This window comes from Molossus molossus, unplaced genomic scaffold, assembly GCF_014108415.1.
Source record: "Molossus molossus isolate mMolMol1 unplaced genomic scaffold, mMolMol1.p scaffold_m16_p_21, whole genome shotgun sequence".
Taxonomy (NCBI): domain Eukaryota; kingdom Metazoa; phylum Chordata; class Mammalia; order Chiroptera; family Molossidae; genus Molossus; species Molossus molossus.
This window is the reverse complement of record NW_023425357.1, coordinates 23,942,006-23,954,773: the sequence shown is the minus strand read 5'-3', so window position 1 is coordinate 23,954,773 and position 12,768 is coordinate 23,942,006. Positions and strand designations below refer to the sequence as shown.

Here is a 12,768-nt window from a genome sequence, read left to right as displayed (position 1 = left end):
TAAAAGGGCAATTTACTTATAGCGCAGATCTTCAATGGTTTGGGATTCCAGTTATAGTTATAGGGTAGTTATGGGAGTAAAATGAAATAAGGCATGCTGAATGCTTAACACTGCCCGGCTGAATAGCGCACAATTGGTGAATGCTGCCATAAGATATTGGAGAAGACAAAAGACATTACAGTAATCAGAGAGAGCATGATGATGGAAATAATACCAGCTGTTTTCTGGGCTGGAACAGGTAGTCTGTCTCCATTATGAGCTCTTATTTCTTTGTTCCTGCCAAGTTAAATTAGATCTCTCTTTTTATGCCCCTTTCATCACCTTTATCATCCTTTATGAGTATTTGTTTAATGCCTTCTTCCTCTTAAAGCAGTGGTTCTTGACTGGGAGCAATTTTCCCTCCCAGGGGACACTTTAGCAATGTCTGAAGATATATATATATTTTTGAGAGAGATAAACATTGATGTGAGAGAGAAACGTCTATTGGTTGTCTCATGGACAAAACCCAGACTGCGGATTGAACCTGCAACCTGGGTATGTGCCCTGACCAGGAATCAAACCAGCCACCCCTTGGTGCACAGGATAACGCTCCAACCAACTGAGCCACACGGGCCAGAGCTGAAGATATTTTTGGTTGTCATAATTGGGGGGCACAGAAAGAGGCTACTAGCATCTGGTGCATAGAAGCCATGGATGCTGCTCAACACTCTACATTGCACAGGACAGCCCCTCAAATAAAGAATTACCTCCTCTTGCCCTGGCTGGTTTGGCTCAGCAGTTAGAGTGTCAGCCCATGGACCAATGAGTTGCGGGTTCAATTCCGGTCAAGGGCATGTACCTCGATTGTGGTTCATCCTCGGCTTTGACTAGGGTCATGCGGGAAGCAACCAATCCATGTGTCTCTCTCACATCAATGTTTTTCTCTCTCTCTCTCCCACTGTATCTGAAGATAAATGGAAAAATATCCTCCGGTGAGGATTTAAAAAAAAAGAAAAGAAAATAATTACCTCCTCTCAAATGTCAATAGTGCTGAGGTTGAGACTTCCTGTCCTAGAGCTTGGGCTCCCTGGTTCAGGGGTCACATCATGCTCATTGATTATGGTATCCCCCGGTGCAAGTTGCAAAGGAAATCACACAGTGGGTGCCCAATAATAATAAAGGGAAAAGAGAATTGAACTGGATCTTAAATAATAGATAGGTCTGAATGTATTTTTCTCCCACTTTGAGTACACAGAGGCAGAGGGTCCTGGGAGCTATTTGGAAACAAAGTTCACAAAGGAGATCGCAAAGGTTCTACCCACAAAAGGATGGAAGAGACAGAGCAGCCCTGGGAGCTCACAGGAGACTGATATTGCTAGAGACAAGTGAGTTTCAGAACAAAGGTGTGGAACTGCAGGTAACACAAGAACACCCAAGACTGGGAGCAGTTCATTGTTTTGACAGATACAATTCAGTCAACCCCTGAAAAAGCAGAGACAGAATGTGAAATAGACAGGAACTAGGAGAGTTCTTTCGGTAATGCACAAGGGTAAGGCGTCTCAGCCCACTGTGGGCTGCGGTGCACACAGAGGTCTCTGCCTCGGGGTAGCACCTCGAGTCTGGTGGACGCCAACTATCACTGTGCATTAGAATCACCTGAGGGCCTTTCAAAGCATATTGAGGCTTAGGCACATCTCGGGTTTTTCTGATCCAAGGCATGTGACTTAGAGCGTCCTCATCCCAAGGAAGCAAACACGTAGCCCTTTGTTGAGAATGAACTGCAGTAAAGGACCCTTCGTGGCTCCAGAACTGTGGGAGAATGGATTTCTCTTATTTAAGCCGTCCAGATTGTGCTGCCTGGTATGGCGGCCTGCACAGACTCAGGCAGATGGGGATCACATCTGTCTTCTTCACCAGTATGTCCCAAGACCTAGCACAGTGCCTGGCACATAGTATGAGCTCAGTAAAAACTTGGAGAGTGAATAAATGAATGAATACATAGATATAGGTGTCACCCTGGCCAGTTTAGCTCAGCAGTTAGAGCGTTGGCCCATGGACCAAAGAATCGCGGGTTGGATTCCAGTCAAGGGCATGTACTTGGGTTGCAGTTTGTCCCCACGCCAGTTGGGGTTGTGTGGGAGGCAACCAGTCGATGTGTCTTTCTCATGTTGATGTTTTTCTCTCTTTCTCTCTCCCACTCTATCTGAAGATAAAAATGGAAAAAAGTATCCTCTGGTGAGGATTAAAAAAAAAAAAAAGATATGGATGTCACAAATTAGCCAGTGTGGCAATAGCTGTTTAGACAACTCACCTAGACCAGTATCCACTAGGAACTATCCTTTCTGAGGACTGTCATCACACTTGGAGATTGTCCTCCTAGGAATGGCCACAAAATACAGATTTGCTTGTAACCATGTTAGGCAACAAATAATGAACCTCAGTCCTCTTGTCTGTGAAATGGGGATAAACATATTGACTCTCGGACCCATTTTTTTTTTTTTTTTATCCTCACCTGAGGCTATTTTTCCATATTTTGTACAGATAGAGTGGGAGGGGGAGAGAGAGAGAAACATCGACGTGAAGGGACACATCGAGTGGCTGCCACCCGCACGACCAACCAGGGCCAGGGACCAACTGTAACCGAAGTACGTGCCCTTAGCGGGAACCGAACCCGGGTCTCTCCGGACCGCAGGCCAACGCTCTAACCGCTGAGCCAAACCGGCCAGGGCCCCATTTTTTTATTCAACAAATACAGAGTACCCAGTGTACACCAGGCACTGTCCTAGGTGCTGGAGATTCAACAGGAAACAAAGCAAAGTTTTTGCCCTCATTGAGTTTATATCCTAGTGAGGGAGACAAATATTTATAAATCAATAGACCAGTAGGTAATACAATGTCAGGTAGTGGTAGGGACAATGAAGAAAAATACCAAGAGCCCTGGCCGGTTTGGCTCAGTGGTAGAGCCTTGGCCTGTGGTCCAGAGAGACCCGGGTTCGGTTCCTGCTGGGGGCACGTGCCTCGGTTGTGGTTTGTCCCCGGCCCTGTTTGGGTTGTGTGGGTGGCAGCCACTCGATGTGTCCCTTTCGCGTCGGTGTTTCTCTCTCTCTCTCTTTCTCCCACTCTATCTGCACACACAAAAAAAGAAAAATACCAAGATATCTTAGGTAAGGTGTTTAGTACAGTGTCTTTGCTATAATATGTGCTCAATAAATGGTAGCCTTTTATATCACTCTTACTATTATTTAAATTATGATGTGCTGCACAGTGTCTAAAGGGATCCCTTCACAAGCTAAGTCAGTTCATGTCACTCCTGTGTTCAAAACTTTCCAATGGCATCTCATCACACTTAGAAAAAAAGCCACCGTCTTTACTACTGTTTAAAGTAGGGTTTCTCAACCTTGGCACTGTTGACATTGGGACTGGATACTTCCTTGCTGTGGGGCTGTCCTGTGCAAGGTAGAATGTTAGGTAGCATTTTTATTTTATTTTATTTCATTTTTTTTATCCTCACCCGAGGACATTTTTCCATTTTTTGTACAGATAGAGTGGGAGGGAGAGAGAGGAACAGAGAGAGAGAGAGAGAGAAACATCGACGTGAAAGGGACACATCGAGTGGCTGCCACCCGCATGACCAACCAGGGCCGGGGACAAACTGCAACCGAGGTACGTGCCCTTAGCGGGAACAGAACCCGGGTCTCTCTGGACCGCAGGCTGATGCTCTAACCGCTGAGCCAAACCGGCCAGGGCTAGGTAGCATTTTTAGACTCTACACTCTAGATGCCAGTAGCACCAGCCAACTTGTGACAACCAAAGTGTCTCCAGACCGTGTTAGAGGTCCCCTGGGGGGAAAATCTCCTCAGTTGAGAACCACTGGCTTAAAGACTCCACGTGAACTAGCCTTGAACTTCTGTTCTGATTTGCCTGCTGTTTTTCTCTCCCTCACTTACTCTGCTCTGGTCAAAATGCCTCCTTGTTCTTCCTTTAACATGTCTGCTCCTGCTCCTCTCTGTGCCTTGTGCCGCCTTCCCTGGGACATCCCTTCAGCTGTTCTCCACTCAGAGTTGCCTTCCCTGACCTCCATAAAGGACCTGGCCTCCTCTTCCCCCTCACAATTCTGCTTCCTCGCGCTCATCAACACGTGACACATATGCAGTTGTTTGTCTGTTCTTTGAATGCATCCCATCTCCCACCACATCGTGAGCTCCATGGGACAGGAGCTTGGATGGCTCTGTGCACTGCTGTATCACCATGATCTAGAGCAGCGCACACACCGTACGTAGTCGTTGTTTAATAGAGAGCTGTTGAAAGGATATGTGAGCGGGTATGTGTATGATTATTAGAAGAAAAGGCAGGAGCACACAGGATGGAAAAGGCAGGACCTGTGTGAGATGATGCAGAAACGAGCCCAACTGGAATGAAAAGCAGGTCTTGAAGTCAGGCTTGGTTGGGTGTGAACAAAGTAGAGAGATTGTTGAAACCCGGAAAGGCACTTCATCCATTACCTATCAGACAGATGGGGGCCAGAGCGGGTTCATGATACTGTAAGGATGGAGTAGAAATCAGAAGCCTGAATCTAACTGGAAAACAAAGCAGAGAAAGCCTGGATCCAATCAGAAAACAACAAAGCTTTGTGTGTGAGTGCGATGGTTTCCTCTCTTGTGCTATTTCTTGTTGGTCAGAAGTGTTGGGGCAGGTAGGTTCTTAATACTCATTAAGGTGTATACTAAAATAAAGAAAAAAACCAACAGAGGAAGTTTTCTATAATGTACATAGCAGACTGATAGTCTCAAAACTGTTATTGCCTCAAATAACCATCAGGTGAAATAGACACGAGCTGTTGATTTACAAAGATTGACTATAATCAGATGGAACACGGTGAATAGGAGAGAGTGCTTTGATTGAACAATGCTCATGGTGGCATCAGAGTGCGGTGACAGGCGTGTCAGGCATTTGCCATCCCTGTTGAAAGGAACCAGGTCAGATGAACAGTCACTAGGCGATGATTATTAATGAAACAGAAAAGAGAGAACTTCTGTAAATCAGAGCTCTCCTGGATCTCTGGGCAGCACTTTAGTCGAATTTGACAGGTAGCGTCTTGCACGACTATATGTTAGAAGCAACTGAGCGAGTGTTTGGCTACGTGTTGGCAAGAATGGCATCACGTCAGTCAGGGACCACCTTTCCTGTGCAAAAGACCCACAGAGACATGGTTGTCAGCCCTTTGTAGATGAAACTCCAGATAAAGAGAGGGAGTAAAAACTAAGCCACCTTAGAATAATGAGGCCGTTTAACCACATCTCTGGGAGGTTTTCCCATCTTCGTGTTATGTTAATCTTAAGTAAATTTACTTTTTTTTATATTTGTGTGCTCTTTTTTATGTAGTTGCTTAACATGTTTTTACAAGTGCTACTTTGCTTGTAAACCTTCTTGTAAAATATAGGGTTGAAACCTTTAAAAAAAATTCCACTCACCAAACATGGAAACATAGGAGAGATGCAATCAGAAGAATCCAGCCTCGCCCTGGCTGGTTTAGCTCAGCGGTTAGAGCATCAGCCTGCGGTCCAGAGAGACCCGGGTTCGGTTCCTGCTAAGGGCGCGTACCTCGGTTGCAGTTTGTCCCCGGCCCTGGTTGGTTGTGTGGGTGGCAGCCACTCAATGTATCCCTTTCATGTCGATGTTTCTCTCTTCCTCCCACTCTATCTGAACAGAAAATGGAAAAATGTCCTCGGGTGAGGATAAAAAAGAAGAAGAAGAAGAAGAATCCAGCCTCAAAAAAAGCACTAATGTAGGACTTTACTTATTTGAAGTAAAAATCAGGCTCAACTGATCTATGCTGTTAGAAGTCAGGGTAGTGGTAGCCTGTGGGCTGGGGATCACTGGAAGGGGACACAAGGGAGATTCCTACTGAGCTTGCGTTTCTTGATCTGGGTGCTGGTTGTATGAGTGGATTTCCTTTGTGAAAATTCATTAAGGTGTATATAATAATAAAGAAACAAATAACAAAGAATGTTTCCTATAATGTACATAGAAGACTGATTGTCTCAAAACTGTTAATGCCTCAAGTAACCATCAGGTGAAATAGACATGAGCTGTTGATTTACAAAGATTGACTATATTCAGATGGAACATGGTGAATAGAAAACAAAACAAAACCCGAATGTGTGCTTTAGAATCTTAAGATTCTAACTGCATGTCTCTTCTTGTTCACTGAGTGACAATGGAAACTTTATATTCTTTGAAGCTTGGTCTCCTCATTTGCAAAACGGAAATAAAAAGATGTACTACTTTTACAGGAGCCAACTGAAAGAGCTCCAAGTGGCCAAAGCTGAAACAATGTGAGCAACAAAATATAGTATTGGATTATAACTTAAAGTGTGAAATGAATATTCATGAGTCCATAATAATATAAATAAATGATCAAATAAATTAATAAATGAGGGCGAAGAGACAGAGATCCCATGCAGAAGAAGCCCAAATAATTTATGTAGATATAACATTCTCTTTTTTTTTATACTTACCCGAGAACATTTTCGCATTTATTTTCGGATACAGTGGGAGGGAGAGACGGGGGAAGATAGAGAGAGAAACATCAATGTGAGAGACACACATGACTGGTTGCCATCCACACAACCCCAACTGGGGCGGGGACAAACTGCAATTGAGGTACCTGCCCTTAGTGGGAAGTGAACCCGGGACTCTCTATCCACCGGCCGATGCTATAACCGCTGAGCCAAACTGGCCAGGGCTAGATACAACATTCTTAAGGAGGAGAATATAACTCCTCCCTCCTTAGGTGTGAGCAATCCGTAGAGATTTCCTTCCAAAGGGTATAGTATGGAAGGGCGAGGGGGAGAAGAACTCTACAGGGGGAGAAACCTGGCAACTTTACTTCATCCAGATGATCAAGGGCAATATCAACAATCATCAATCATATTGACAGTATGTACTCTTAATATGATGTGATGGAGATGACACCTTACCTCTGTGATCTCCTCCCCCAAACACATAACCCCCATCTAATAATAAGGAAAACATCAGACAAATTCCAACAGAGGAGCATCCTACAAACTTGAACAGTACTCCTTAACACCATCAAAGGTATCAAAAACAAGGAAAATTCAGGGAAACTGTTGCAGAGAAGAGAAGCCCAAGGAGACATGATTATTAAATGCAATGTGGCATTGTAGATGAGATCCTGGAACAAAAAAGCATGGTCAGTAAAAAGTAAGGGAGTCTGAATAAAGTATAAAAATTAGCCCTGGCCGGCTTGGCTCAGCGGTTGGAGCATCAACCTGTGGTCCAGAGAGACCCGGGTTTGGTTCCCGCTAAGGGCACGTACCTCGGTTGCAGTCTGTCCCTGGCCCTGGTTGGGTCGTGCAGGAGACAGCCACTTGATGTGTCCCTTTCACGTCGATGTTTCTCTCTCTCTCTCTCTCTCTTCCTCTCTCTCCCTCCCACTCTATCTGAACAAAAAATGGAAAAATGTCCTCGGGTGAGGATAAAAATAAAATAAAGTATAGAATTTGATTAGTCATAATGCATCAGTATTGGTTGATTAATTGTAAAAAATATAGCATACTAATGTAAGATGTTAAAAATGGGGAACTAGCCCTGGACGCTTTGGCTCAGCGGTTAGATCCTTGGCCTGCGGTCCGGAGGAGAGACCCGGGTTCGGTTCCCGCTAAGGGCACGTACCTCGGTTGCAGTTTGTCCCCGGCCCTGGTTGGTCGTGTGGGTGGCAGCCACTCGATGTGTCCCTTTCACATCGATATTTCTCTCTCTCTCTCTCTCTCTCTCTCTCTCTTTTCCTTCCACTCTATCTCAACAAAATATTTAAAAAAAAAGGGGGGGGGGACTGTAGGTGGGCATACGGAAACTATACTGCCTTCCCAATTTTTCTGAAAATCTAAAACTGTTCTAAAAAATTAAATCAATTTTTTAAAAAAAGACCCACTTTGTCTTCTCTGCCCTGGGAGCAGCCCCCACCCCCACCCCCTGATAATGTAGCCTGCGCCAAGGGTGTCTCCGCCCCCTCCTTGCTGAGGAGCACCTCTCAGCTGAGCCGGTCACTGTCTGCAGCGGTGCCGAAGCGACCAGAGACACTGACAGATGACAGCCATGTCCCCTGACCTCACTTATTTCTAGCTGCAGCATCCAAACCAACGCCATTTCAAGGGACATCAACACAGCAGCCAAGTTCATTGGGGCTGGGGCTGGGCCTGGGGCTGGGGCTGGGGCTGCCACAGTCAGGGTGGCAGGCTCTGGGGCTGGAAGTGGGACTGTGTTTGGGAGCCTCATCACTGGCTATGCCAGGAACCCTTCTGTGAAGCAACAGCTCTTCTCCTAGCCGTCCTGGGCTTTGCCCTCTGAGGCCATGGAGCCCTTTTGCCTGGTGGTGGCCTTTCTCGTTCTCTTCGCCATGGGAAGGCGCTGTCTCCACCTCCCAACCTCCCATAGATTTCTTCTGTGTTTTGTCTGCCCTGTATGTTCCTTTTCCTATACCTCCCCAGGCAGCCTGGGGAAAGTGGTTGGCCCAGGGTTTGACAGAGGGAAGACAAATAAGTACTGTATTGATAATATGAAAAAAATAAAATAAATACATAAAAAAGACCGACTCTGCCTTGAGACCTCTGGCATGAAATCAGGTACCACCTCCAACAAACAAGGCTCTCAGACTTTTGGGACATAGTTCCTTTATATGGAGCAAACTTTTTTAGGATCTACCTACTCCCCCCATTCCGACACCAACTTTGTGTTGGTTGTCATGTGCCCTAAAGGAAAGGCAAATTTTCATGGGAACCAGATCTCAATAGAATGCTCAAGGAATTAGAGTCTTCTGTGTACTCTAGTTTCATTTGTGAATATCAGTTTGAGAAAACTTTAATAAGTTAGGTGCATGTAAAAAAATGAATGGATAAATGTGGTCATTAAAAAAGGATCTGAATTTTATCTGTTTGTGGCTCCTCAGTGCATCATTGGTTATACTTTGAGAATTTAACTTATTTAAAAATTTTATTGAATACCTATTACAAGTCAAGCACTGTGATAGCATAGGGAATATAAGAATAAACATGGTCTCCATGCATAAATCATTCCTTTATATTCCACTAGAGAAATAAGTAAAAAGCAATTTGATCAATGAATACAGTACTTTTTGGATTGAAGAAACAACCAAAAGGCTGAGGTAAAGAACAATGAGGTGAGCCCTGGCCGGTTTGGCTCAGTGGTTTGAGCATCGGCCTGCGGTCCAGAGAGACCCGGGTTCGGTTCCCACTAAGGGCACGTACCTCAGTTGCAGTTTGTCCCCGGCCCTGGTTGGATCGTGTGTGTGGCAGCCGCTCGATGTGTCCCTTTCACGTCGATGTTTCTCTCTCTCTCTCCCTCCCTCCCACTCTATTTGAACAAAAAATTTAAAAATGTCCTTGGGTGAGGATAAAAAAAATAAAAAAATAATGAGGGGTGAGATTTGGGATGGGGCTGGTTGCAGTTGGATTGGGTGGAAAACAGATTCCGAGGCAGAGCTGAGCATGCAAGGTGCTTATTAAGGAGTGCCCTGGTGTATGCACCTATAGAAGGGAGAAAAGGAGGCAGGATGGTCAATCCCATGGGGAGCTCTAGGGCTGGAATGATTCTTCCGATTTCTCCCAAGTTGGGCTGAAATGGCCAGGCCTTTGCGCTCCTGCACTGACCAATTCCTGGATGTGGACCACATTTGGGAAGGTGGCTCTCTAAAGCTGAGACAATCCCTGGAGGAGCTGACTTCTGAACGATGTCTGCTGACAGCACTCCTAGCATCTGCACTAACTCCTTCCTTGAAGAAAGTGTGGGTGGCACATCACAGGGGTGTCCATCACAGGAGACAGGGACATCTGCTATAAACACAATGGCCAGGAAGGTCTCTCTAAGGTGGTGGCATTTAAGCTAAAGCCTAGAGAATGAGCATGAGCTAGCAAGGCAAAGAAAAGATGAAGTACTATATGTGCAAAGGTCCTGAGGTAGGAAAGAATTTAATACTGGTACCTCTGATATGAGCCGCTTGGCACATTCTAGGCAACAAGTTACTATTCATTTTCCTTCCTGAAGTCTGTCTTTTCTAGGTCCCTGATAACTAACGGCGTGTTCCTCAAGCTGCTGTGTGTTTCCAATGGTGTGCTCGAGTTGTGTTGTACAGGCCCTAGAGAGTCAATTGTCAAATGTGCAGGAATTGGGGGAGCTGACACCTTGAAAGCTGTCTTAGTCCGCTCAGGCTGCTATAACAAATGCTGTAAGCTGAGCAGCTTCTAAAGAGCAGGAATGTATTTCTCACGGTTCTGGTTCCAGCACAGTCCCGTCTGGTGAGAGCCCCCTTCCAGGTTCTTTACACGAACTTCTCCTTGAACCCTCAGCGCAGAAAGAGAGCAGACCTCTCCTGCCTCTTAAGGCCGCTAACCCCATTCATGGGGCCCCGCTCTCATGACCTAATGACCCTGAAGGCCCCAGCTCCTAATGCTGTCACCTCAGGATTAGGGTTGTTTTTTTTTAATCCTCAAGAGAAGACATTTTTCTTTGTATCTTCAGATAGAGTAGGAGGGAGGGAAGAGAGGGAGAGAGAGAGAGAGAGAGAGAAACATCAATGTGAGAGAGACACATCGACTGGTTGCCTCCTGCATGACCCTGATCAGGGCCAGGGACGAACCACCACCGAGGTACGTGCCCTTGACCAGAATCGAACCCACAACTCCTTGGTCTGCGGGCCGACGCTCTAACTGCTGAGCCAAACCGGCCAGGGCTCGGGGATGGGATTTCAACATATGAATTTGGGGGATTATCATTGCTTCTAGGCCTTTTCAGGGGACAGAACTAAAGATGATGTGATGTTTAGAAAAAGAAAAATCAGTTATGAATTCACATTGATACTTCCAATTCAAATTCAAGATGACAGGATTTTAACTTCTTCAATATTTGACTTGTACCTTTAGGCTGAAAATCTTGTTAGCATTTGCTCTATTCTTAATATACATAAGACAGTTCAAAATAATAGTATTTACAACAACAATAATATTACTAATAAAGCTAATGAATGCAGTTTAAATGTCTGTCGGTCTTCACAATGTTAGCTAATACATGCAGAAGAAATTATAGAAGTAGAAAAGTTATTTTTTATTTATTTATTTTTATCCTCACCCGAGGACATCCTTCCATTTTTTGTTCAGATAGAGTGGGAGGGAGGGGGAGAGAGAGAGAGAGAGAGAGAGAGAGAGAGAGAGAGAGAGAAACATCGACGTGAAAGGGACACATCGAGTGGCTGCCACCCACATGACCCAACCAGGGCCAGAGACAAACAGCAACCAAGGTACATGCCCTTAGTGGGAACCGAACCCGGGTCTCTGTGGACCGCAGACCAACGCTCTAACAGCTGAGCCAAACCGGCCAGGGCGAAAAGTTATTATTTTTGAATCTTGGACAAAATATGAATGGAGGCAACAATCATTCATGTCATTAATGTAGGCTAAACCTCATGTGAAACGTCGATGGGGGACTTTATACCCAGTCGATGACCCACTGGCATCACTAAAGTGGGACTCAGTCTTGCCTCTCCTGATGTCACGCGAGAGGAGGCACCCAGCACTCCTTACTAGGCAGTCTTGGAAAAAAAAAAATTTTTTTTTAATCTAACTAAGCCTCTAGATCTCGCTTTGCTGGAAATACTGAGGACGGAGGAGCACATTGACAGCACAAGAAAGCAATTTGCCAAACTCAAAATGTGGGTTAATCTAAAGGACACATGACCCTGCAGTTTCAACAAATAGGTGGCCTAAGAAAAGGGGGAGGAAATAGAATTTTAGATAATAAATGAGTCTTAGGAGACATGAAAACCAAATGTGACGCGTGAATCTTGTTTATTCCTTGAGCCAAACCAACTGGAAGGAGACGTTTTTGAAACAAGCCAGGACATTTGAGTGCCTCCTGGGTATTAGAGGACATTAAAGAAGAATTGTTCATCTTCTCAGCTTTATAATGACAATTAGGTCAAAAAGTCCTAGTTGTGTATACTGATATTTACAGATTTATGGATAACAGGAAATTAAGTGTGGGGTTTGCTTTAAAATTCCAGAGGAAAAGAAAATGTATGTAGGGAGAAAACAGAAAGTACAAAATGTTGGTAATTCTTGTAGATGGGAGATGGGCAATAGTCCATTATAGACTCCTCTGTTCTTTTGTAGAAAATAGTTTTGTAAAATATTAAAATGGTGCCCGGCTGGTGTGTCTCAGTGGTTGAGCATCGACCCATGCACCAAAAGGTTGCCGGTTCGATTCCCGGTCAGGGCACATGCCCAGGTTGTGGGCCTGATCCCTAGTGCAGGGCATGCTGAGGGCAGCCAGTCAATGTTCTCTCTCATTAACGTTTTTCTCTCTCTCTGCCTCTCTCTAAAATCAATAAAGAAAAAAAATGGTGAGGGTTGGTGAACGGGACATGAGTGAGCGTTCTAGGCAGAAAGTCCAAGTGATCTAAGGAAACTTCGGGTATGGTGATGTGTGGCATTCAGGACCCAAGTAGAGGAGAGCTGGAGGCACACCTGGAAATGGAGATTAGAATCTGATCATGCAACCTTTGATACCAGACTAAAGAACTGGACGTTTATTCTACAGTCAGTGAAAACCTCTGAGGCTGTGGAGCAGAGAAAATGTAGACTCTGAAAGACCCTTGAGAAGCAGAATGAGGCACTGTGGGCCGGATCCATGGCAGAGCAGGGCAGGGCAGGGCAGGACAGGGCAGGGCAGGGCAGGGCAGGGCAGGGCAGGGCAGGG

General features: G+C 45.2%; 1 protein-coding gene and 1 pseudogene across 1 annotated transcript in view; both read left to right on the top strand.

Annotated features, from left to right (window-relative positions):
- Positions 1 to 12,768, top strand: part of HSD17B2 (hydroxysteroid 17-beta dehydrogenase 2) — a 54,297-nt gene that overhangs the window by 11,741 nt on the left and 29,788 nt on the right. The window lies entirely within an intron of this gene.
- Positions 6,256 to 10,263, top strand: LOC118638749 (annotated as a pseudogene).